Source organism: Callorhinus ursinus, unplaced genomic scaffold (assembly GCF_003265705.2).
Source record: "Callorhinus ursinus isolate GAN/ISIS: 27379988/994484 unplaced genomic scaffold, GSC_fseal_2.0 scaffold4, whole genome shotgun sequence".
Taxonomy (NCBI): Eukaryota; Metazoa; Chordata; class Mammalia; order Carnivora; family Otariidae; genus Callorhinus; species Callorhinus ursinus.
Window position 1 is genome coordinate 150,209,899 of NW_027397066.1, and position 27,491 is coordinate 150,237,389.

The 27,491-nt window shown below is 46.2% G+C and overlaps 1 protein-coding gene across 3 annotated transcripts in view; it reads right to left on the reverse strand.

Annotated features, from left to right (window-relative positions):
• The window catches only part of GATA4 (GATA binding protein 4), an 80,011-nt gene extending 60,690 nt beyond the window's left edge, over positions 1 to 19,321 (reverse strand). Inside the window, exons 1-2 of one of the 3 annotated variants that reach the window (XM_073892517.1) lie at positions 19,206 to 19,319; positions 2,214 to 2,329 (exon numbers count right to left, since the gene is read on the reverse strand). The gene's annotated coding sequence lies outside the window, so the exon portion shown is untranslated. Of the gene's footprint in view, positions 1 to 2,213; positions 2,330 to 2,508; positions 2,882 to 19,205 lie in introns of those variants that run through there. The other 2 variants (XM_073892518.1, XM_073892519.1) reach the window with 2 other exon arrangements.
• Between the last annotated feature and the right edge of the window lie 8,170 nt (positions 19,322 to 27,491).

Below are 27,491 nucleotides of genomic sequence, written 5' to 3' on the forward strand. Positions count from 1 at the left end.
AATAGATAAAAGGATATACATCCATACAGGAGAATACTACTCAGGAAAGAAAGAGAATGGAAGGCCGGTGCACAAAGCAACATGCGTGAATCTCAAACACAGTAGGGCTGCACAAAAGAGACCAGACTCAAAAGACTAAATGAATCCTTTTATATGACACTGCCACAAGGGTAAAACCATAAGGAGAGAAAACAGATCAGAGGTTGTTGCCAGGGATGGGGGTGGGTGGGGGGGGAGGTGACTACAAAGGGAAAGGAGGAAATTTTGGGGAGTGCTGGAACTATTCTATATTTTGATTGTGGTGGTAGTTACACCATTTGTGTGCTTGTCAAAACTCAAAGGACTGTACACTAAAAAGGATGAATTTACTGTAAGTAAATTTCATCTCAATAAATCAGATTTTTCAGGGCGCCTGGGTGGCTCAGATGGTTAAGCGTCTGCCTTCGGCTCAGGTCATGATCCCAGGGTCCTGGGATCGAGTCCCGCATCGGGCTCCCTGCTCCTTGGGAGCCTGCTTCTCCCTCTGCTGCTCTCTCTCTCTCTCTCCCTCTGTCTCTCATGAATAAATAAATAAAATCTTTAAAAAAAATAAATCAGATTTTTCAAAAAGTAGGGAGAAAATTGAGTGTTGCTGGGGTAGGATGAGATTCTTCAGCCCTTATACTCTCTCTCTCCCCACCCCCCACCCACTCTTGTGCATGCACCCATCCCCAGTCCTTAGCGAGACTCCACATCCCTGGTACAAGTTCAACTCCCACCTAAAATACTTCAGAAGAGTGATTTATATACAAAAGAAAGCCTTGCATCTCTTTCAGAAGGATCCAGTTTCCAAGGTTGGTCCTCCCTATTGCTCATCCTTCCTGGAGGTCAGCAGGAAGTGCTACAGCAGTCTGTCCTGGACACAGCACTAGGGCCTGTTTCACACATGGCCCACGCCTGCATTCATGTTTCACAATGGGCTGCAGGGAAGGTGACATGTGAGGGAGGGAGGGTTATTCTGTTCTTTCATCCGGAGAGTCCTGGAGCCAGGTAGCAGAAGCTCAGAAACGCTAAGTCACTTTCAGCAACACCACCATTCCCCAGGGAACCTGCAGACAGTGGAGGATGGAGAGCGAAAGACCCAGCTGGCCACAACCCAGTCTGTCTAGGGAGACTGGGTTTTGTCCAGCTGTTCCCATGAGGCAAGAATAAGCTAAGGCGTGGCCTTGCAAAAAAATGAGTTTACCCCTGAGAGTAGAACTGTATTTCTGAATGGACTAAAGGAAAAGCATTTGCTGAAACATGGCCTTTCCGGTACATGATTCTACTCAACCCACACAACAGTTCTGCGGAATAAACGGTTTTGACTCTGATTCTTACATCCATTGTCATTACACCCAGCTGCAGTTTATGATATGCACAGGGATGGGCAACCATTGGGTGGGTGGTAATGGGAAGAAAGTGTGCCCCGTGGCAGATAAAACCACACTTTGTATGCGTATTTTATAGAAATCACAGTCTAATGGACATCACAAGGAGCCCAAAAGCCACTAATCAGATGGCTCTGCTACCTTTTCTGCTCAATATAATTGTGTGTGTGTGTGTTGATTTCTACCCTTTCCCAGAGTTGTTGATAATATCATTGTTTCTAACTTCAGTCAAACCACTGTGGTCATGAAGGGAAAATGAATGTTAAGGTTAACAAGCAGCCATTGGTCGTTGGCTTTAATCTTATCCTTTTCACTTGAATTAAAAAACCAACAATACCAACCCTAGCAAAACACCATCATAAACAAAAACAGAACAAAACCCCACAAAATATTGTGTTTCCTGTTAGAAACAAAGTAAACAGTTTGGCTTTGTCGATGTCCCTGTTACTCTCATCCCCATCCTTGCAGATCTTGCTAATTAATCAGGGGAAGAACCAAAAGGTGGGAAGGGAAGGAAAGATGTGAAGTGGATGCCCCAATCACAACTAGAAGAGCATGGTGGTAGGCAACATTCTGGGAAACAAGGAAAGGAACCCTGGGGACCACCAAGGATCTGACCTTACCCCCTGGGAGGCCTTGTGTAAATCAAGGACAGGGTTGTGGCCCACAGTCTTCCTCTTATGAAATGAAATTGGACACCGTGATCTGATAGTGCTTTCAGCCTTGATGTCTTCAGAACCTGAATTATATAAATTCCCTTACAGATGTTGCAATTCATAGAGCAAACATTTATTGAATACTTACTATGTGCCAGGCACCCTGCAAACTTTGGAGAGATGTAAGGATGAACACAAGCCTTTACATTTGAACTGTTCAGATCACTGAGAAATGGTCCAGCAAACAGGCAACGGGAGAAAGTTCTGGAACAGATGAAAGCATGAAGAGAAACCATGTACACTCCTTGTAGGTGGCGGGGGGGGGGTGGTGAGTAGATGGGAGGAGGAGAGGAAGTTAATGAATTCAAGGAACTGTATTATTTGTCTGTGTAGGTGTCTCCCACCCCCATACTTTTGACTCATTAACTATTCTCTTCCCAGACCTAGGGACGCGGTGGCCTGACTTGGGAGCAGGAATTGTGAGGACCCTGCATAGTTCATGCACTGACAGGCACACCCAAAACTTCCAAGATGCACGACTTCGCCCATTTCATATATTTGATCCCAAACATGCATATCGACATGGCTCCTGCAGAGTGCCAGTGCGGCCATCGCATGGGCTGAGAGTCGGGGTCCGGAGACGAGGGCTCTAGTTTCTATCACCACCGGGTAACGTGACTTCGGGCATGCCCGGCCCCCCCCACTTCCCATCCGGCTCTCAGTTTCCTCATCTGTGAAATGTACAAGTTGTGGAGATCATTTCTAAGCTCCCTCGCAGCTCTTTAAAAACAAATGAACACATCCTTAAAAAACACTAGGATAAAGAGGTGGAATAAAGTCGAATATTTGTTGATTGATAGCAAAATGCTTCCTCCGAGCCACGCGGGTCTGTTTGGGGCTCACACAGAGTCACCTGGCCCCCGGGTGAACGCGGACCTCCCCTGGGTCTCGCTCTTCCGAGGGGGTCGCCGGCTCTCCGGCCCCGCGCGCCCGCTCCCCGCGCGGGGTGCCCTGCGCCTCCGCCCGCGCAGCCCGCGCCGGGCCGGCGTGATGGATGGCCGCGGAGCCGGCGGCCTGTCAGGCCTTATTGATGAGGTGCGCGCTGACGGCCGCCGCGTAACCCGAGGCGGCAGGAGGCGAGCGCGGGGCGGCCGGCGGCCGCAGACTCGGCGGCGCTCGGGGTCAGCCCCCGGCCGGCCGCGCCCGCCCCTCCGGCGCGCCCCGGCCCCGGCTCCGCGGAGGGGGCGGCGGGTGCGGAAGCGCCGCCCGGGGCCTGGCGCCCCCGTGCGCGGAGCCCGCTTCCTCCCCGCGGTCGCCTAGCTTCCCACCCCCCGCCCGCGCCCGCGCGCCCGTGCGCCCGTGCGCCCGCCTCGCTTCCCGCTCGCGCGCCCGCGCGCCCGCGCGCCTTCCCTCGGGGCCGCGACCGCAGCCTCGTCCGGGCGCCGGCCCCTCCCCGGCGGGGCCCCGTCTGCCGCCCCGCCCGCGCCCGGACCTCCGCTCTTACCCGGGCGGCGAGGCCGGTGCAGGCGTCCGAGGCCACGGTAACCGCCGGCGGGGCCCCCTCGGAGAGGAGTGCCTTTCCCAAGTGAAGGGGCCGCGCCCAGCGAGGCCGGACTTGGCCGCTGCCACACGTCTCAAAGGCGACACAGTCTAGGGGGAGCGTAGTCAGTTTCCCCGCAATCACCGCGTGCGTGAGAGGAGAAAAGTCAGGACATCGGCGAATATTCCATTTGAGTTCATTAGACATTCACACAGTGACAGATAAGATAGGCAGGTAAATAAAAGTAAGTACATCTTCATGTAAAGACGGTAATTTTTCCACGTGGCATTCTCCCCACCCCCATGTTTGTACACTTATTTTCTTTGAAAGATTTTATTTATTTATTTGACAGAGAGAGCGAAAGAGGGAACACAACCAGGGGCAGTGGGAAAGGGAGAAGCAGGTTTCCCGCTGAGCAGGGAGCCCGATGCGGGGCTCGATGGGGGACTCGATCGGGGCTCGATACCAGGACCTTGGGATCCTGACCTGAGCCGAAGGCAGACGCTTAACGACTGAGCCACCCGGGCGCCCCCACTTCTTATTTTCTAATTGAGCAAGTATTCTCTTAAAATAGCAAAGACACTTCACTTGCTCTCCTTGTGATATGATCGAGCTTAGTTCACTCTCACGCCTCCGGCTTAATTTCTCCCAGTGCCTCCTTCTTCCATCTTGCTTTGCCTCCTTTTCTTCCCCTTGCCCTATCAGAATAATAAAGACTGCCGGGCTCTTAGGTGAGAGCCCGGCAGGCTGCAGAACGGGGGCAAGTCAACACTGGAGACAGCTTAACCCGAAGAGCTAAGGGGCACAAGTTGTTGTCTTCCCCACTTGGAGGCAGGGACTAGCCCTAATTCTGCATTAGATGTGACTTAAGAACTGGAAAACAGGTACTCCTTTCTCTGGGGCACAGTTGAAAGAGTGGAGGTTGGTGTGGCCCAAGAAACTCACTGGAGTATGCAGCTTAAGCCAGGAAGGTCAGTGTCTAGGCAGCAGGTGGTGGAAGCTCATTGATCTGGGAGTCCCGAGCCTTGGGTTCTAATCTGACCACTGCCACCCAGTGAGTGGCAGGACTGCAGGCAAATCACTTAACTTGTCCAAGCTTTCATTTCCTGTCTGTAAGATGAAGAGACTGGACCCCTTCCTACATCAACATTTGTGACATAGGGGGCTCCTGAAGTAGATACCACCAAATCATGCCATTCTGTGCCCCCCAAAGATTTGATACCAAGAGGCTCGTTCCTGGTCCTGCAGAGTCGAAGGGTGGGTATGCCAGGCCTCTAAGGCTGAACCTAATCTTAGTCATGGATAATGAGCGTGTTGAGCGAGGAACCCAAAATATGAGGTCCCTCTGAGTGTGTATGATAAAGAGGCCTGCAGATGAAAACTTCAATCCATTTACTAGGCAAACATTTATTGAGTAACAACTAACACTGGGCACTTACTATATGCCAGGCATGGTGCCAAGTTGGCTGCGTGGATTGATTAGCTCATTTATCCACACAATCACTCTATTTCCCCCATTTTATAGATGAAGAAACTGAGGCACAAAGCTCACCCAGCTTGATAGGTAACAGAGCCAAGATTCACAGGCAAGTAGTTTGCCTTCAGAACCCAAACACTGCATGGGGTGCCTGGGTGGCTCAGTTTTAAGTGTCTGCCTTTGGCTCAGGTCATGATCTCAGGGTCCTGGGATCCAGCACCACATCAGGCTCCCTGCTCAGCGGGAAGCCTGCTTCTCCCTCTTCCACTCCCCCTGCTTGTGTTCCCTCTTTCGCTGTGTCTCTTTCTGTCAAACGAATAAATAAAAAATCTTAAAAAAAAAAAAAAGAACCCAAACACTGACAATATGAATACGGCACTGGTATTGTGAGGGACACAGAAGGGAAAAAGCAAGGGCTTTCTTCTTATATTCCTCCTTTAAATTTTTTTTTTTAAATAGTTTAAACTTCCATTCCCAGAATCAGTCGCTTTCCTCCCTCTGGTTTCACAAACTTGAACACATTGTATTTCAGTTCACTATCTCCACATGTCTGCCTGTCTCCACATCCCCCTCTCTCCCAAATGTCACTCTTCTTGAGGGCAGAAAGCCTATATTTGATATCTTTGCATTTTCCATAATTCCTAACAGGTAGTTGATGTTTTAAGAAGTTTGTTGAGTTAAATTAGGAAAATTGGAGTTTCAGCTTGTCATTACGTAGTGTAAAATCCCTCTCCTTTATGACTGAAAAAGTGCAACTGAGTGCAAACATAGAAAAGCTCACGTGCAGGAGATGCCCTGTGATGCCCCACCAGCATCTCAGCTCGAGTGCACCTCTTGGTGGGGTGACTATGGCTCCACGCGTGTATCTTTGGCTCACTTACTGGTCACAGGACAGCCTCTCTCTGACACTGACATGGATGTGGTGGGCTGGAGTTGCAAGGGACCTCAGGGATTCTGATCCAATCCACTCATTTAATAGTTGAGGCAGTAAGGACCCAGAAAGGGCTACGGACTTATCCAGAGTCATACAGCTATTTCATGGCAGGGCTGGGAACAGGGGCTCTGGGACCCTGGTCATATACCCTGTTCTTCCATTTCAACATGTAGGAACTGATATCTCTCCTCTATAAATCTGAACCCCAAGGCCATGCTTTCCTCACCCTGATACAATCAGCAGGGTGAGAGGATTAGCGATAAGGCAGCTCTGAGCTCTGGGGTAGTCTGGGAACCTGGTTAGCACTGCTGGGCCCGCCCTTTGCAGGAAGGTGGAAAGAGTGAGCCTGGCTCAGCCCCAGTGGGGACAGGTAGGGGGTATGAGGATGTGGTCCAGGGTCTCAAGGAATCATATTCAAAACTATAGTCATTCCATGCCTCTCTTAGACTGAGGGTAAACCAAGCCAAAAGGGGCACTCGATACATACTACATTTCCAAACTGAGTATCTTCCAAATATCCTGTGGACTTATAAATATTCCAGGCTTCACAATAAAGAAGATAAGACAGCAATCTTGGAGGGCATATAATGGGCATGGTTCTGGACTTGATCGTTGTATTGACTCTCACCATTTCATAGGGTGATCCTATGTTCCAGTTTATGCCTGCTATCCTGGGCAATTATTAGTAGCACACATAATCAATTTGTCACTTGAACTCTCTGAGCCTCAGGTCCCCATCTACAAAGTAAAGGGTTTTGAGTAAATATCTTTCATTTTCTTTTCACTTGAAAATGCTTCACTTGTATGAATGTGGGGCTCCAAGAGAAGCATCGTAGCTTCTTTTGTCTGGGCGGCTGAGAGCAAAGTCACTTATGGATTGGCGATTGCTGTTACTGACATTAAACATTGGGCTTCAGGTTCACCATTGACAAACTGGGATTGATTAAAAATAATAAAATAAACCAGCCCTTCTGAATTTTTGTCATGTTAACAAATATTATAACTGCTCTTGGCCCCATATGAGTCCTTCCTCCATCTCTCCACCAGTTTGTATTTAATATCTAGCTAAAGGGAAGAGACAGGATTTTTTTTTTTTTTTTTGGTTCTTAATTGGGGTAATCAATTCACTGTCTCATGGTTTTGTTTCTTTTTTCCCCTGCCCATGATGTTTCCCAACCCCATTTTCATGATAAAGAAAGGGTGTTGGGGACAAGGTTGTGGCAAGGCCACCTCCTCGGTGTGCTGCTTGTTGTGGCTACCCCAGCAGCCGGCGGTCTCCCCTTTCCTCCTATTCCCACGTAAACATTCCCCTTATACCCGCTGACCCTTCCCTTCGAAATTCAAGTGGGCGTGTGCTTTATTTTGTCACCCCATTAAGCTTAAGAAGTCCTTGATGGCTGGAATAGTGTTTAGTAATTCTCCAGGTCTCCCACAATGCCCTGCACATAGTAGGTGCTCAGTCCATCCTTAAAAGAATGAATTAATACTTGAAGAAATCTAGAGACCGAATCTGGAGTTCTGTATAAGAAATTGCCTATTTGTGAAATGCAAAAATTTGCCTCAATTTCTTTCTTTTTTCACATTTCAGGAGACCTCAGGCACCGCCACATGGTAAACGTATGGCTTTGTAAACCACTTTATTTTTTACTGTTTTGATCTTCACGTGTGTGGGGGCTCTTAAAGTGCTATTTGCTTCACTTTATACCTTGCACCTTGGAGAGGCTGGATGATAAATGAGAGATGAATAATTCCTTATTGCTACTTATCTGCTAAATCTATAAACTAGTGTCAGCATTTACTCAGTTGGGTTTAAAGCTATGTCTGGTATACTTATTAACCTGCTTAAAATAAGCCATAAAAATGGGCTTGGTAGGCAGTTTTTTTAAACTAATTTTTAAAAATCACATTGGCCATTTTCCACTAACTCATGGGGTGACCTTTGGCAAATCACTTAACCTCCTTGGGCCTCACCTGCAGAATGAAGGCGGGGGTGGGGGGTGGGGGGTGAGGGAGGTGGTGTGGGGTGATGCGGGTGCGCTAGATCAGCTTTAAGAGACTTGCAGCTCTGTTATTCCTTGATTCCATGATTTTCAAATGAGGAAATTAAGAGATCCTGATAACACCTATTAGAGTAATTACAAATCAGTTCATTATGGACTCTGTCATGAATCCTTGGCATATCCCTGGCAGGTGGGGGAGGCAGCACTTGGTAGTTAGAGCAGGGCATTTTCAGTTATATTCTATTACTTACTAGTGCTGTGACCTTTGGCAATGAAACACTTCTGAGTCTCAGTGTCCTCATCTATAAAACGGACACAATACTCCAATAATACACCGATTACTCTAGAGAGCAATCAAAAGTGAGGATCAAGTGTGACATATATATGAAAGCACTTTGATAAATGTTATTCACTGTCCCCAAATTTACATATGAGGGGACCATTCGAGCTACTGTTTGGTTAATCAGTTTGTAGCAGGGCCAAGGGAAAGATTTGTTTGACTTCTCTTATTCTACTTTGATTACATATTGAAGTTATTTAAAAATTATATAGAGATTACCTAATCTTTTTATATATAAAGGTTGAGTCTTCAAGAAAAACCTGTGTCTGATGGGACATTTCTGGGATAGTCATAGTGATAAGAAAACCAGTCATTATCTTACTGGCCTACAGACTTAGGAACTCCCAGCTGGTAGAAAAATAAAGCATTTTCCAAAGGTTTTGAAAATACACGCCCTTCCCAGCTCTGGTTCTCCTCACGTCTCATAGCCCTTGCTCCCTGGCCATGTCAAGAGTACCTATGGTCTGTCCAAGGTTTTGAGTTTGATTCCCTTCAGAGACATGTGCAGAGAAGCCAGTTGTTGCTGAGGATTTTTGTTACAGAGAATTCAGTCAGCAAAATGTCTGCAGCATGCCCCTTCAAGAATTATTCTTCAAGACAGAACTACCACCATGTCTGTAATGTGTAGAGGACTAGCAAATGTGACCTGAAGATAAACGTGGTGCCTGACTGGGTCCTGCTTGCCTTTTAGAGGAGAAGGGCAGAGAATGAACAGTCTACAAAATTGTAATTCTGCAAAAACAAGAGTTCTGTGGTTCTACCAAAATTCTATTCGTATTCCCTTACCACCAACCAGCCAACCAAACAAATACACAAAGGCTCACCTCAATGTTAAAAAAAAGTACAGAGTGCAGAGAAAGAGAATAGCAGTGGTATTTTAAGTCTATATTTCCTACTGTACTCAGACTACAGTCTTTATTTGCTAAATGTTTATTTGCTAATTTACAACAATGAAACAATGAAACTGACCTTTAGTTTGATGTCACTTTTATCTTCTGTTGACCAAATATGTTACATTAAATTAAAAATCTCAGTAAAAGCTCTTTTGAAGCTTCACTAAGATTTAATGTATTTTTTAAAGATTTTTTTTTTAAGGAATCTCTATATACCCAGCATGGGGCTTGAACTTACTACCCAGAGATCTAGAGTTGCATGCTCCACCCACTGAACCAGCCAGATGCCCCAAAGTTTTCCTAAATTTATGTTGGGGTTTTGTTTCTTTTTGTTACCATTCTCCCTCCAACCCCATCTCACACTCTGCTTATAAAAGGGGAGGAAAGCAGCCTTCATCTTTATAAACTGCTACTCCTTTATCTACAAATTAAAACTATTTCAGTTCAATAGTGGCACCTGACATTCATTAAAACTTGTCCTGTAATTCATCTGGTCTTCAGTCCCATCCTTAGCAGGTAACTTTCTTGCTTCCACAAAGGTCTTCTTTTTGAACAGCCTCTCCAGCTTTTGGGCCACCATTAAAGGTCTGTCTTCCCTCCCCTGTCCAAGCTCTCCTCCCCTTTTCCCCCCAGATCTGAATAATCAGCTTTTATTTGCAGCTGGACCAGCACCTGGCCTTACATTCCAGCACATCCTTCTGCCAGCAAAGGGAGTTTTGAGAAGAGGAAAAGTAACAAGAACTTAGACTATTGTTTTCAATTTCAGAAACATTCAAGGTTACAAGTGAAATTCTGAGACAATCTGGACGGCTGTGAAAACATTTTCTAAGGGGGAGGGGACTCCTCTTTGTGGAAAAATCACTCCCACTAATTGTAAATGTCTTCAGCCAGGAATCAAGAGTCCAGGACTATTCTTGGAGTTTGAGTCCATTGAGTTTTAGGAAGGCTAAAGCTGAATTCTCTAAAATGGATAAGCTTTAGTCGTAAGCACAGTAGTCATGAAATCTTAGGAAGAGATGTATCTTGGATCTGATCAATCCTCCCCATCCCTCTCAAAACATCTCTTTTTCTAATTGCTAATAAACAGGAACTCATTGTAGTTCATTTGGAAAATACGGGAAAGCATATCAAGAAAAAGAAAATCTATCCCTCACCACGTGACCCAGAAAGAACCACTGATTAGTGTTCTCCCTTCTTCCACCTCTCTCCACCAGTTTCAAACCGTAGGGTGTTTTTGCAATCTACTTTTTATTTTTTAAAAATATGAGACATTTCTATGTCATTAAATATTTTTTAAAGATCTTATTTCTTTATTTATTTGAGAGAGAGAGAGAGAGGGTGCGGGAATGCGGGGGGGGGGCGGGAATGAGAGGCACCAGCAGACTGGGCGCTAAGCATGGAGCCCAGCCCCATTCAGGATTTGATCTTACAACCCTGACATCATGACCTGAGCTGAAACCGAGAGCCCAAGGCTGGCTCAACTGATTGAGCCACCCAGGCGCTCCTCTATGTCATTAAATATTTTAAGGAAACAGTGTGATGGCTACATTATGGGTTTTGCATTATGTAAATAAACTCTTACTGTTCAGAGTTCATGTTATTTTCTACTTTTTGCTATAGTAAATAGAAGTTTGATGTATCCTTGTCAAAATGACATAAATTTTGGTAAGGAGAGCATCTTGTAAACCTCCAATTATTTCCTTGGGATAAATTTCTATTACTGGAAAAGTGGGTCAAAGAATATGAACACTTGTAGGGTTTTGGATCCATACTGCAAACTTGCCTTCTAGAAATGTTGCATCCAAATTTTCCACTACCACCAGCAGCATTCAGTTTTGGGCAAGAAAACTTAAAAATATATCTATCAATTTGCCAGGCAGATTTCCGCCCTTTATCAGACAAATTTAATTTCTGAAGGGCTTTGAAACTACAGGTAAGAAACAAAACAAACAAAGCCAAATGAAACCAAGGGTACACTGATGCCCAACTGAATGAATCACACTGTGAAGATTATTTCAGGGACCAGGGAGAGGTCCTGTCTGTCCTGTAAAGTTTTTTGTTGTTGTTTTGTTTTTTAAAGATTTTATTTAATTTTTTGAGAGAGAGAGAGAGGCAGAGAGAGAGAGCAGGAGCAGCGGGGAAGGGCAGAGGGAGAGGGAGAAGCAGACTCCCTGCTGAGCAGGGAGCCTGATGAAGGGCTTGGTCCCAGGACCCTGGGATCAAGACCTGGGCTGAAGGCAGATGCTAACAGACTGAGCCACCCAAGCGCCCTGTCCTGTACAGTTTATGAGGATTTCAAAACATAAGAAACTGAAAAGGAAATGTTAAAAAATTTGCCCAAGATAACACAGCCAGTAAGTAGTACAGATGGGATTCAAATCATATTATTGTAACACTGGAGTCCAAACTCTTACCACTGGCCCAGGGACAATTTGAACTTAGTAGCTCATCAAATCTAAAGATTCCAGAATGTTCTTTGTCATGAGCTTATTGTCCAGAAATTGCCTTTTGTAGCCTTTACGGTTTTAACCAGCAAATGAGAATAATCTCAGATTATCTGCAAGGGGAAAGTTTATCTTTGAAGAAGGTGTCACTCAACTATTGAGAAGCACATTCATACATCTTATTTCTAAGATATGCCAGAAAGAGAAGAGAAATAACTTGCTTGAGGTCACCCAGTTTGCAGGTGGTTGCATTAGGGCTACAATCCAAGCTCTGGTGATTCTTTGACTACTGCCTATAATGTTTTCTCTGCCAGCAAGCGAGGACTGACTAAGGCCCATAGAGTCTTAGAGTTTCATGGGTCTTAGTGTCCAGGACCCGGGGTTTTCCCTTCCCAGGAGAAGTCTGAAGGGAAAGTGGCACAGCTGGGTTCATGGGGTATTGTGGGTTGCAGCTGCTTGAGGGACTTAGCCCCGTGAGCTTAGATGTGGGCAGGCAGAGATGGTCTTTTCTCAGGGAAAGACCTGCCAGTCCAGCGAGTCATTTTCAAGTGGAAAACCCAGGCGGGAGTGATTATTACTGAGCCAGTAGAGGGTAGAGCCTGTTGCTGGCCTTCTGGGGAGGGGATTCCTGCATTGAATGGAAGGCTGAACCAGATAACCTCTGGGGCCCTTCTAGCTCCCGACGTCTCTGATTTGTATGTGTTGGAGTAAAGAAGTGAGCAGTCACGGGACTGGAATAGTTGATTTAGGGTCCCACCCCAGTCGCCAGTGGAGTTCTCATGTTGGGCAAATAATTTAACCTGTCAGTACAAGGCACAATGCCTGGCGCAGAGTAAAGCTTTGTAAATGTTTGCTGAATGAATGAATGAAAGAATGGTGGATGGATTTAAGTCTCCCAAGTCCCAAGGAATATTGGTGAATATTGGATTCTTCCAGTGCCCTTTGACTGGTGTGGAGTTTGAATGAGGCAATGTAAAATATATTGAACGTCTTAAAAGGAAATGTGATCCGCCGAACCCAAAGGGATTCTAATTCACCCTTATACTGACAATGGGTAGAATTTTATTTACCAGAATCAGGAAGCATACCATGCAGTGGTCAGTTTTGAGTCCACACAAAATTCTCTACTTCATTAATCCCTCCTGTCGCCAAATGGGGCAGCTCAAAGCCTCCCAGAACAGGGTGGGGCAGCCAGACCGCATCCCTCCCTCCACCCCCGCCCCGGATAAATGCCGAGGTCTAATGGATTGTTCAAGCTGCTGTCCAGATTAGATAGCAAGCCCCTCCGTTATCGTGGCTGGAGCAAACCCGGGCGGTCACTACGATGAGAGCTTTCTAAGGCAGTCCTGAGAAGCCTGGGGAATCTAGAGGGCAAGGGAGAGCAGAGAGCTGCTGACAAATCCTGGGGCCCCAAGGCTGTTTCCACAAAGCGCAGCTTCTCAGAACTTGCCCTGGACCCTAGATCCTGCCCCCCCGCTCCTATAGCATTTAAGGAAGCAGGTATCACTCCTATGGCATTTTAAGGAAGCAGGTATCCAAGGTGGTCCGTAGTTACTATCTGAATTCTAGGGAGTACTAAGACAGTAGTAACTCATGGATTCTGCTTGTCAACTTTCGAGAAGCCAGGAACACTTGGACAACACCCCCCCTCTTGATACCAGAGAGATGCGTTTGTACAGCGACTACTACATCAGGAGGGCTGAATCTCTCCTAATTTTTTGTTTTTCTTAAGTTACATCAGAGAAAGCATAGCTGACTTTCTGATCTCCCTTCCTAATTCTCCATGGTCAAGTTTTTACACGTTAATGACCCTGTTTCTTAAGGAAAACTTTCTTTAGAGTTTTACATTTCTTAAATAAACCTGAAGTTTTTTTCTTATGAGCTGTTTTTTGTCTCCAGTCATTATCTAAAAGCAAAAAGGATCTACTATCTATCAACACTATTATAAAAATAAAATTTCATGTATGCTCTAACAACAAATTCTACATAAAACAATGATAAATGCTCAAAATCATTATTTATCTACAAGGATATACTAATTGTTCTATCATTATTATGATAGAACTACTGTGATATAACAGAAAGCAAATAAAATCTTAGCTGGTGAACAAGGAAAAGTTATCTATTTATACCATATCAATTTCCTGTTAAATCTTGCAGTTAGTGAAAAGCCATAATACATGGTGTGGCAGGACAAATCATCTGGCTCAGTATGAAATGTTTCTACAGCATTAAAAAAAACCTGCATCATGTTTTTTTAGTGAATCAGTCTTGTTAGACATCCACCTAGCCATAGTAAAATGATTTTATAGTGTACTATTTATTTAGAGGTGGAAATTAAAGAAATTTCTTCAGGGCAAACAACACAGCTACTGCGTAGTTTAATATCCAGACATTAAAATAACTCGCCAACAGGATGGCTTCGATTAGCCAACAAGACATCTTTATCCAGTAAGTTCTGCATGTAAGCGCACACCCAAATTAATAAAAACGAATTTACCACGAGGAGTAAGGATCTAGGGTTGGGATGAGAAAAGAGCAAGCGAGACACGGGAAATTTTAAAGGTGGAACGTGTGTCTGGGAGCACCCCGTAGTCGCTAAAATCAGCCGGGTCTGCAGCCGCCAAGGACCGGCAAAATAGAAAAGGCACGCAGGTTTAAAAAAAAAAAAAAAGAGCAAATTTTATAGATAAAGAACAAAGTAAGGGGGAAGGATTTTGATTAAGCAAGAAAAGGAAACTCAGGAATTGAATTAGAGGGAGGAGACGGAGAATCGGAGAGGGAGGTGGGGGTGGGTGGGGATGAACAAGGAAAGGAGAAAATCAGGAGAGTTAAGACAATACTAAACGAATAAAGAAAATCCCTAAGACGCATACGTAGGGTGGATGAGGGAGAACAAACACATCACTGTATCTAAAGAAAAAGCAGCAGCCATTCCAAACAACGCCCGGCCAAACGCCGAGGTTCGCCGCGGCGTCTGGACACCAGCCCCTGGCCCGCGGCGCGGGCATCTGCTCCACGGATGGCCGCTGCTGCCCCCGGGCTTAGCGGAGGTTGGTTTTGGAAGGGTCTGCTGGCAGTCTTTTCTAAGACCAGGAGGACGGGCGCTGGGAAACTGTCCAGTTTGCGGCCGAGAAATGATAAAAAGACAGTGCCCTTCCCCAGAACTCCAGCTTGCCCAGGCCTGGGAATCCAGTGTCTTCTCCCCAAGTCCCAGGTCCCGAAGCTTCGAGAAATCTCTGCTTCCGGCCTCCGCGCCAGCCGGGGACCAGACAGAAAATATTAAGGCTCTTTGAACGGGGCTGCGGGAGACTCTCTGAACTCTGTGTCTGTAGCCACTAAGCCCGCGAGCTCGGGGGCTCCATGCCCCTTAGTAGCCCTCCAAGAAAGGATTGAACCAGTGCCTTGCGGGCCGGAGTCGGGTTCGCTGCGACCCTCCACTAGGGCGGGGAGGCGATGTCTCTCTACACTGAAATGTAGAACAGCCTGATTCGGGGGTGAGGTGTGTGTGCGTGTAAGGAATACCCGTTTAGATGAAACTCCTACTGTAATTCTTGGCCTGTTCTGGGACCTTACGTGGGCGGTAGCGACTGGAAAGACAGCAGACGGACGCGGCTTCGCTACCCTCCTCGCTGCCCTGCCCAGAGTGGATAGCGGCGTGGGGGCGAGCGGGTCCTCGGTCGCTCCAGCCCCCGCACTTGGAAGGGCGCGCGCAGGCGGCGGGTGGAAGCTCTGCCCACCTTCTCTGCGGCTCCCGGGTCCGTGTGTGCAGTGAACATCCCCCGGGTCGGTGCTCCCCAAAAGGGTCTCCTGCCCAGAGGGCGAACCGGGACGCGTTTTGAGCAGCACCAGGCCCAGGCCCGAGGTCACACGACTGATCGAGACCTGAACTCTGCTGTCTGCGGGCCTGGGCTTTCTCGCCCATTAGCCCTGCTCCGGGACCCAGCCTATGGGTCCCGCCGGGATCCTGGGGCTGGAGACGCGACCCTTGGAGACCGCTGGAGCGACCCCCGTCCGAGATGACCTGGCCTATATGGCGCCATAATAGTTGAAGGCATTCAAACCAATCTAACCTCGGCCTCGCCAGGAATAGAAATGATAAGAGGAAGTTCCGCTGCAAAGTAGCAAAGAACTCAAACGGGCTAGTTGTTTATTTGCAAAGATCCACTGGTTCTAGAACGTGGTGTCGCGCGCGCTGAGGGTTTCCTCCGAGCCTCCTGTTGCTACAAGAGCCCTCTCCACCACCACCACCTCTTTCCCCACCTGGCCACTCGGGCTTTGCACGGACGGCTCAGCCAGAGGGTTCAGAGACTCCGGACGTTAAACCCGATGGGAGAGCAGCGTTCTTTTGGGCTTCCATCCCAGTTTTCCGCGAGGGCTGCATACTTCTCATTGGGGCTTTCCCTTGGGAAGGTCATCTCTGATGAGAGGTCGTTTAGCAAGTGGTTTGAACCCCTTTGCGGGACACCCCAGAGATGTAACTTTGGGCAAAGTAACTTCTCCTAATCTTTCTTTCCGTCATGCGAGGTGTGGGAGAAACACCACCTCGATGTGAAATGAATTTGTAAACCTTTAAGCGCTATCCAAAAGGGATTAAAATTGATCACTAAGAATACGGTCATGGTCATCGTCTTCCCTTTTTTTTTTTTTTAACTTTAGGGGCAATTCTCCGCCTCTTTGAGGGGTCCCTGAAGCTTTATTGAGTGTTCCCCTCATTTGGGAGTCTTCATTACCCCCCCCCGCTCCTCTGTCCCTTAAAAAAAGTTACTTTTCATTTCCTTCTACAAACTTTTGACACGGTTACGACCGTTAGCCCCAGACCCGGCCCATTAAGGCCTGCTCGGGACACTTTCAAGGTCGTCGTCATTCCCGCTGGGCCGCGCCGCGGGGACCCCACCCAGTCGGCTGGCCGGCTCCCTCTCCCCGGCTGCGCGCCCGCACTGCAGGCCAGGGCTCCGGCCCCGCGCGCCCGACGCTGGCGCCCAGATTTGGAACTCAGCAGTTTTCCGTTCCTTTCTATTTCGCCGACAGCCCTAAGACTGCTCCCTTCCCTTCCTTCGCCTGTCCTTTCCTACCCTCCGCCGGAGCCTGACGCCGCCTGGTTTATTGACCTTAGATCGGCTTCGGGGCTTTATCAGACCTAGCGGAGCGTCCTGCAGCTCACGATCCCCCGCCCCCCAGAGGCGCGGTGGGAGCCCTTCTTAAGCTTTTCTAGAAACCTCTTTTTCTCGCCCCATCCCGACTCCAGTCCAAGAACCTACAGAAAAATTGTCTAAATTCTCGTGATCGTGGAGACAACCGAGGCAGAGCCTTGAGGGCCGTGGACATTTTCCTGTGTCACCCCTTTATCTGGATAAGGCAGGTGAAAGTGCCTCCCTCCCTCCCAATTATTCGGATAATTGTCTCGAATCTCCACCTGGTGCTGTGTTTAGACAGTTGGAGATTGATCGTTTGAATTTCTTCAGTATCTGTCCTACCTCAGCCTTCAACGCCCTCTTTTCTACTGTCCCCAGCCCTAAAACATCTCTGGGCTTACACATACAAACCATAATTTTACTTCCTATAAATCACTTGGCAAATATAACTGGGCATTAGAAAGTCATTTGAAATGGATATGTTATTGGGCTTGAGAAAGAGAACAGGGATAAAGAGAAACTTACTACCATTTCCTCAATACCAACCCCGCAAAACTGTCTTAAAGTCCTCCACCCCCATTGAACTGGCCAATGCAAAATCACTTTCACAGACAAATTCTTTAGAAGACAGAGGAAATGTCTATGTCACTAAAAATGAACTACAATGTATTGTGTAAATAAAGTCCATAAACGGAGACTTTCAAATATCCTTTTACTCTAGGCAAATTTATCCAAATAAGACTAATAGAAACTAAACAATTACCACTACTACTAATAAAAAAGCCAAACCAATTTTGCGATGATAGGTCGCGGGATTCTAGCAGCCTTTCACAGTAAGGTTTTCCCTCATTTTCAGATCGGCACTTCCTTAATCTTGCCCAGCTAAAGACCTTTCAATTTCCCTTAATTTTGGCGAATATGCAGAAGAGTGAGAATCTCTGCACAAAGGGGGGGGATGAGAAGGGACGGGGGAGGGGGGACAGGAGATGGGCAAGGGAAAGATAAGTAAAGCAGATGAGTGTAAGTTTTGAGACAGCTTTGGAATTCATCCCGCTGGAAGCAAGGCTTCGGGAGAGGGAAATATACCAGAACGAACAATTCTCCATTCTCTGCTAATATTTGTAGTAAGTGCACAGACACCAAGAAACTTTGCACTAAATCCTACCCAATTCCAAAAGAACACTTGCTTAGTCCCCCTAAGGCTACAGAGTTAAAATACGCCATTGTCTGTTTTCAACCTTTGGGCAAGGGGAGGAAGCTCAGACAAGTGGTTGGTTTCGAACTCTCCCAGAGCCTTAGCTGTTACATAATGCTTCACTGTGGACTACTGGTCTTCTCATTCTTCACCTGTGTCTTCTCAGAGTTGCTCCTCTGTCTTTACCTTTGTCTCTCCTTTTCTTTTGGACTCAGCCCTTTCCTCAGCTACAAATAAGATTCAAAGCTCATTTGCCCCAACTCTGGATTTAGAAGAAGCAGAGGTAATTTTGACTTGGGTACAAAAGCAAATGCAAGCAAATTCTTCAAAGCATGAGGTGGGCTTTGTACAATCATTGCCGAACACTTGCAAAACCCACCTCTCCTCCTCCTTCCCATCGCAGGCCTGGCTCCAGAATAAATGAAAAATTAAACCCTACACCTAGCCTGGCTGACCCTTGGCCTGTAAATAGGCAAAGAAAAGTATCAGATCCTGAAGGCCATGAGGCCTATTCACTAACTCACCAATGAAGCCAACAGGAAACACTGGTGAGACTTTCTGCCCTGAAAGCATACTGGGCAGGTCTGACATGGGTCAGGAAGGGTTTTCTCTAAGCTTTCTCAGGGGCTTCTCAAGATTGAGCATCAGCAGCGCGGCCCCCTGGGGGTGGGAAAGACAAGTGATCTGGGTGTGTTGGAGAAAGCAGAGGCGAGAGGGCCCAGGGACATCTGGTCAAATCCATTTGATTTTTGGTGTGGTATGTATTTATTTACTTTTTCTTAGGAGACTGACCATCCCCATCGATTTCTGATTGTTGGAGTGGGAGGCTGAACCCGGAAATAGAGAAACTAAAATGCTACCAAGTTGTGAGAAAGAGAAACAGAAAAAGTGGGAAAGGGAGCCTTGCCTCCGTGGTTTGGCCTGCCAAATATCTCCTCTTTTCTTCCTGTCCTCAAAGGTCTGAGAGCCTCTTGCTCATCCTCAGTCACTCACTGGTAGGTCCTTTCCCTCCCCCTTTCCCTCGCCTCCCCTCTCCCCACAGTCTCCGACTCGACTCAGCGCTCCCATCGACCTTCTATTCCTTCCGCCCTGCTGCTCCCGGCCCTCCCAGCCTCCCCCCGGCGCCCGGTATCTCCCTCTGCCCAAACGCAGGGTCCCCAGGAAGGCCAGGAAAGGACTCACCCACGGTGGGAGCAGTGTCCCTGCGGCTCCCCACGGCCCGGGGCAAGGCAGACTCTCAGGGACGGTCTCTGTCCCTCAGTATCAGGGATTCCAGGCTGTTCTCAGCGGGGTGGGAGGGAGGCGTTGTGAGCCGCGTCTCCCAGCTCCCTCGGAGCTCCCAGCTTTCCCCTCGGAATTAGATAACAGGAAAAATAGATAAGAGAAGTGGTTCATTAATTCAGCAAGCATTTTTTTGGGGGGGTATGTGTACAAGTGGAAGGAAACCCTGTTAGGGAATATAGCCCTAGTTGGACATTTTTTAAAAAAGTCAATGTTCACAAGGTTCCAGAGATGCTTCTGGAAGGTCACTCAGAAGGACTGAGATGGGCAGGAAACAAACCTAAGGAATTACCATTTGTGGGGGGAAAGTGCTGACTTCATAGCAGGAGACTTCTCCACCCCAAGTCTCTCTCAGAGGCTCTGTCCTGCCTTTCTGAAGAGTGGGGCTGGCTGCTTCACGTTGCCTGCCTAGGTGCTGTCGTCCCCTAAGGGTCGAAATCACAGTAACCGCAGTACAGCTCTTCCTAGTATGGCCATACAAAAATAACAGATTTTCAAAGCGCTTGTTCATGTAGAATTTCCTGGGCTCTTCACGACAGGAGCAGGTCAGCAGATCCTAACAGTAAGAGGGAATTGAGACAATTGAGCTCAGAGAGGTTAGAAATGGGCCTGTGGCCCAGTCACACAGCAAGGAAGGGGTATGTGATTAATTGACTCCTCATCTGGCCATAAAGATATCACTAGATTCTTAGAGTTGGAAGGTACCGCAGATTTCCAATCTCCCCCCCAGAGCAGGAATCCCAAGTGAGGTGATTATCTGTACTCTGTTTAAATACTCCTGGTATGGGGAGCTCATCACTCTACACTGCATGGAGGTACAGCTCTACTAGCCACCACATTTCCCTGTCCCCCAGATGACCCAGGATTGCAGGGCTGGGGCAGGCACACAGGAAGAAACAGGGGGCAGCGGCTGTGGCCTGGTTGGAGACATCAGGCAAACCAGGGGGGAGTTCTACCCTCTCACACCCCGCATAATTTAGGATGAGTCTCATCCGTGGAGTGAGTGTCTCCCAAAGGCAGTTCTTAATAAGAAGGAGAAACACAGCACCTTTATATTTTAACCTATTTCCCACTTCCCAGACTCCCAGACTCCTGACAACACTCTCTCCGCAAAGTGAGGAGAGAATGTGCAAGCGAATGACTTTCTTCCATCTGGAGAGCAGGGAACCTGAAACAGAAAAGGGAAGTGAGCTGCCAGAAATCAAAAAGCACGTGTACGGTGGAAAAGAAACGAGACAGATGAAGGCCTGGGAAAAAAGGGAAAACATAAGAGGAAAATGAATATTTTTCCCTTCTAAGAATTTTCAGTTATGAATGTTTTTGTAAGTGATGAATATGGTGTCTATTATTGTTATCTGCTTTTACACTCTTCCCCCGCCAAATAGCTTGTAGAAACTACACCACAGGAAGATTTTAGTGTAAAACTCCCTGTGGTGTCAGGTCATTAAAATTCCTAAAGAGTGAGCTGAACAGTATAAGGCTGAGATGCAGAAGCTTGGGTCCACCTTCTTTCTCCAGGGGCAGGGTGTCTGTTGTTTCACGAGAGGACGGCCTTGTTCCCACGTGGCTGACCTTTATGGACTTTTATAAAAAAATTATTATGATAAAATATATGTAACAAAAAATATACCATCGGAACCATTTTTAAGTATACATCCTCTTCCCAAGCTGAAACTCTGTCCTCTTCGAACAATAACTCCTCATTTCCCTCCCCCTAGACCCTGGCAACCCCCATTCTCCTGTCTGTCTCTATGAATTTGAGTATTCTAGGTGGAAGATAAGTGGAATCATATAGCATTTATCCTTTTATAACTGGTTTATTTCATTTAGTATAATGTCTTTAAGGTTCATCAGTTTTGTAGCATGTCCCAGAATTTTCTTCCTTTTTTTTTTTTTTAAAGATTTTACTTACGTGTTTGACAGAGAGAGACACAGCGAGAGAGGGAACACAAGCAGGGGGAGTGGGAGAGGGAGAAGCAGGCTTCCCGCTGAGCAGGGAGCCCGATGCGGGGCTCGATCCCAGGACCCTGGGATCACGACCTGAGCCGAAGGCAGATGTCTAATGACTGAGCAGGCGCCCCCAGAATTTTCTTCCTTTTTTAAGGCTGAATAATATTCCATTATATGGATAGACCACTTTTGTTGACTCGTTCATCCATGGATGGACCTTTTGGCTATTGTGAATAATGCTGCTCTGAGCATGGGTATGCAAATACCTGCTTTCAATTCTTTTGGGTATATCATCCGAAGTGGAACTGATGGATCAGAAAACAGTCTATGTTTAATTTTTGGAGGAACCTCTATACTGTTTTCCACTCCTTATGGAGTTCTGATCTACAATTTGGAGAAGAGCTCTCCATCCTCCTAAGTTGCAAAGACCTAGGAGCAGCAACTTCCACTTACCCTAGTTAGGGTTCTGCCCAGGGGCAGAGTGCCCTACTTGCTCAGAAGTTTGTCAAAGAGAATGATTTTGTAGTAGGGCAGTAGGTAGTGCATGAGGTTCTCTTGTGAATTGCATTGCAGCAGAGGGAACACTCACCTCTTTATTTAAAGATTAAGGGACGTAACTTTTGGCATCAAGGTGCCGTGAGCACGGCACCTGGGTTTGAATTCCAGCTCTGACATCTTTTTGCCTCAGTCTTGTACACGCGATCCCAAGGACCCAGGAGCCTCGTAGCATAACCGCCCAGGCTAGCAATGTCCAGGAAGGAAATGCAAGCTATAGATGGCACAATTTTTTGTCTTCAGGAATTTTATTTTTTATTTTTATTTTTAAAGATTTTTTTTTTTTAAGATTTTATTCATTTATTTGACAGAGAGAGACACAGCGAGAGCAGGAACACAAGCAGGGGGAGCGGGAGAGGGAGAAGCAGGCTTCCCGCGGAGCAGGGAGCCCGATGTGGGGCTCGATCCCAGGATGCTGGGATCATGACCTGAGCCGAAGGCAGACGCCCAACGACCGAGCCACCCAGGTGCCCCTATTTTTAAAGATTTTATTTATTTATTTGACAGAGAGAGACACAGCGAGAGAGGGAACACGAGCAGGGGGAGTGGGAGAGGGAGAAGCAGGCCTCCCGCGGAGCAGGGAGCCCGAGACGAGACGGGGCTTGATCCCAGGATCCTGGGATCATGACCTGAGCGGAAGGCCGAGGCTTAAAGACTGAGGCACCCAGGCGCCCCATGTGTTCAGTAATTTTGAAAACAAAAACAATCATGGGAGGAGTAACGAAACTTGACATGGTTTCATTTCTCGCTCCATTTCTGAATTTTTGGTGAGGTGGAGGGAAGCCCGTTTTTGTCCCCTGTGGTTTCAAACTTCCCAAAGGTTTTTGTATATTTGGGGGAACCTGAAACTTCACCATCCTGAGGCCTCGCTTGGGGCTCTATCCATCTGGTCCAGACTAGCGAGTGCTCGCCTTTCTTGGAAGAGATAGGAGTGCTAGGCCCCTCACTGCCCGGAAGGGAGGAGGGTGACATAGTGAGATGGGACCAGGGAAGCCAGCCGTGCTTTGGGCTCAGACTTAGCAGAGCCTCCTGCCAGCTACACTTTAGTGTGCACATCTGGCCGAGAGCTGAGTATCATTCATGCTCACGTGCTTGTCCTATTCAGACAGAAAGTAACCCCCCGAAATGAAGATGATAGATAGAACTGCTGATAAAAGCAGCCAGAATCCTCTAAAAATCACTCAAGGCCCACACCAGGGAGAGAGCCTGAGAGAGACTTTCTGAGCATCTGAGGAACACCTGTTTTTAGATCTGCTTTCTCTATTCCTTAAAACACACACACCCACACACCCACACACACACACCCAGACACGCACAGACACACACACACACACACACACACACACAGAGTTTTTATTAGTTCTTTTTTATTATCAAAGTGTTACATATTTATTGTTAAAATTAAAAGTACTATAGAAGGTAGAAAGCGACAGTCCTTCTTAACACCTGCTCCTCTTGTCTCACCAAATAACTCTTAAATTCTGACTTCCCTTCTGAAGACTGTCCTTTCTCTGGGGTGTTTGACATTGAACATATGATGAAGAGACAGTCTCCAGAAATTACATTTCTTCCTCTTGCATGAGTAAATTAATTAACATATTTAAGCCTCGGTTTTTCAAATCCATAAAATGGCCATGATAACAGTTCTTATCTTGTAGCGTTCCTATGAAGGTTAAATGAGATGGGAATTACTTAGTGTGAAGCCTGGCGTTAAAATGAATGAATGAATGAATGAATGAATGGATGGATGGATGGATGAATGAATGAATAAATGGATGAATGAACAAATGAGTGAAAGAATAAACTGTTATTAACATTATTAGCTGTGGGCAGAAGAGGAAGCTTGCGTTTAGCCCAGTGACCTTGCTCTGGCCACCAGGCCAGAACTCTGTGGACAGTTGCTTGGCAAGTGTTGACCAGCTGTCCAAGAACCTTCCAGGCTCTGGGGCTCATGGCTGTGCTGTGCTTAGCAGGCAGTTCCTCGTATTGTGATGGCATTACTGCTGGTAAGTGTCTCCTTGGGACCAGGAAGCCCTAGGGTGACTAGCTTTTCATAAAGGTGGGCACTTTATTTGGGCCTGGGTCTTTAGAAGATCTCATTGACTCTAGAAGTACCCAAAGTCCTGGTAGCTTGGGCAGAGGTGAGGACAATGGGAAAACAAATGGTCTGAGGGGCCAGGTCCTGACTTAATTGCATTTCCACCCTGTTCTGAACTCTCTCTCTTCTCTAGCCTGTCTGTTTCCATTTTTTTTTAAATTGAGATATAACTCACATATTGTAAAATTCACTCTTATAAAATGTACCGTTCAGTGGTTTTTAGTATCTTCACAAGACTGTGCAACCATCACCACTATCTAAATCCAGAACATTTCCATCACCCCTACTACGATTTGACTGGATTCACTAGATGTTTACTGAAAGTTTCTTAAATACAATCCCAGGCTCTCTAGTTAGATCAGTCCTTGGGGTTTTCTTAGGGTCACTTCATTCTAGCTTGATCTTCTGTGTCTGCACCCCTAGGCTTCCTCCCTCTTGCCCTGCACTTCGACTTGATGAGCCAGGTCGCTATGAATGGAGACCATTCCCTGGGTTCTCATCATGTACCAAGCACGATGCTGAGGACTTCATGTGCATTTTCTCTTACCCTTTATCTAACTCCACAGAAGGGCCTTGAACTCAGGGCTGCTAGCTTCAACCCTCATATTCTTCTTGCCGTACCAGGGGACTCTGAACCACTCATTGGGCCCCTTCCTCGAGGATGTTCTCCTCATGCTTTCTGCTAGATAATAGTTGTGTAGCAGTTTACAATTTGGCAAGCATTCACCTCTGTTCTCTCATGTGACCCATTAACCTTGTGTGTTCAAGAGCCAAAATTCTTGGGCGCCTGGGTGGCTCAGTTGGTTAAGCGACTGCCTTCGGCTCAGGTCATGATCCTGGAGTCCCGGGATCGAGTCCCGCATCGGGCTCCCTGCTCAGCGGGGAGTCTGCTTCTCCCTCGGACCCTCCCCCCTCTCATGCTCTCTCTCTCTCTCTCATTCTCTCTCTCAAATAAATAAATAAAATCTTAAAAAAAAAAAAAAAAGAGCCAAAATTCTTTCCCTCCTCCCCCACTAGATCCATCAGATTCCAGGCCCTTCGGTCACATCCAAGACCAGTGCAACATTTCGTTATTCTCACTTTACCGACATCCTACTCAGATCAGTCTTTTCATAAAGTTAGGGTTCAATGTGGACATAATTGCAAGCTCCTATCTCTTGTGTTATATAAATTGCACGTTTGTGTTTGTCTTGTTTCTCCTTGTGGAACATAAAGTCTGCAGGGGTAGGGACTGTCTGAGAATTTCCTTTTTAAGGGCAGAGAGGACTTTTATGGAAGGCTAGTCCCAGCACTTGGCCTCTCTCATCCCTTCTTCAAGTGGCAGAATTTTTTTTCCTATGGGACATCTATTTTTTCTGGCTTAGTTGGAACAAGTGTCCCAAGTTGGCCAATTTGAAGATGCACTCAAGAGTTTTCCTGAGAATTTCCAGCCAGGGCTAATGATGAAGAAGCCATCTGTCTCTTGGGCTTCCAAAGTTGGTGGAATGTTCATCTTCAAGCTCCACACATGGAAGAGGGTCTGTTATGTAATGAGGACCCTGATGACATATTTTGAACCCCTAGATTCAGCTAAACCTTTATTAAGCTGATATGAATTTTTTTAGACACTTGTAATGGGAAGAGTACCAACATAGGGCTGCACACACAGAATAATCTGGAATTCCATTAACTGCCTTGCCTGTATAAATGAGGAGGCTGTGGAATTGAAGAAACTGAATTTCCTTTCTTTTCACGGTTTGAAAATTTCTATCAAATTCTAAGTGATCAAGCCTCCTTTGACATTACATACTTTAAAAGGAAGACAGTGCCATCATTATTTTCATCCTTGACCATCCTCCATAGTTTATTAAAAGAGATGTGTGCAATTAAAATAGAGGAGGAGCGTCTGTGTGGCTCAGTGGGGTAAGCATCTGCCTTCGGCTCAGATCATGATCTCAGGGTCCTGGCATCGAACCCCGCCTCAGGCTCCCTGCTCAGCACAGAGTCTGCTTGTCCCTCTACCTTTCCCCCCTGCTCTTGATCTCTTCTCTCACTCTCTTTCTCAGATAAATAAATAAAACCTTTAAAAAAAGAAAAGAAAAGAAAATAGAGGAAAGGACTCATTATAACCCAAATGTTCTTCCCTTTACAGGCCTTAGTAATAGAAGTCTCTTGGCTGCTAATACACCACTGAGTATATACAATAATATAATTTTTTTTAAAGATTTTATTTATTTATTTGACTGAGAGAGACAGCGAGAGAGGGAACACAAGCAGGGGGGTTGGGAGAGGGAGAAGCAGGCTCTCTGCTGAGCAGAGAGCCCAACGTGGGGCTCGATCCCAGGACCCTGGGATCATGACCTGAGTCAAAGGCAGATGCTTAACGACTGAGCCACCCAGGCACCCCAATATGATGTTTTAATATAATAAGATTATATATATTCATGGAAAGTTGAAACGATAGTACAGAGATGTTCCTGTACTCTAAATAGTTTCCCTCAGTGATTACATCTTACGTAAGTATAGTACAATATCAAAACCAGGAAACTGTGTGTGTATCGTTCTGTGTCATTTTATCGTATGTAGATTCATGTAACCCTTGCTACAATTAGGATACATCACCACAAAGACCCCTTACCCCTTACACTACTATTCCTTTCTAGTCACACCTAACCCCCTCCCTAACCCCTGGCAATCACCAATTTTCTCCATCTTTGTAATTCAGTTATTTTGAGAATGTTATATAAATAGAATCATACAGTATATGACCTTCTGAGATTAGCTTTTTAAAATCAGCATAATGTCCTTGAGATCCATCCAAGTTGTTGCATGTATCATTAGTTCATTTCTTTTCATTGCTGAGTAGGATCCCATAGTACGGATGCACCACTGTTTATTTAACCCTTAACCAACTGAGGGACATTTTGGCTGTTTCCACTTCTTGGCAATTACAAACGAAGCTGCTAAAGTAATTGTGTACAGGTTTTTGTGTGAACATAAGTTTTCATTTCTCTGGGATGAATGCCGAGGAGTGTGATTGCTGCATCACATGGTAATTGTATGTTTAGTTTTGTAAGAAACTGCCAAACTGTCTTCCAGAGTGGCAGTACCACCATCAATGTGTGAGAGATCCAGTTTTTTCACATCCTTGCCAGTATTTGTTATCTCACTATTTTTAATTTTAGCTATTCTGATAGGTGTGTAGTGATATTTATCATGGTCTTAATTTGCTCTTTCCTGATCGCTAGTGATGTTTCTTGAAAATTTTTTCATGTGCTTATTTGCAGTTATATGTTCTCCTCAGTGAAATGTCTCTTCATGTCTTTTGCCCATTTTCTAATTGGATAGTTTCATTTTTTCCCTGTTGAGTTTGAGTGTTCTTTATATATTCTAGATATGAATCTTTTGTCAGATATGTGACGTGCAAATAAGTTTTTCCTGTCTCTAACTTGTCTTTTATTTTATTTATTTATTTTATAAGATTTTATTTATTTGTTTTGAGAGACAGAGAGTGGGCACAGGAGTGAGCAGGAGGGGCAAGGAAGAGGGAGAAGCTGACTCCCTGCCGAGCAGGATGCGATTCAGAACTTGATCCCAGGACCCTG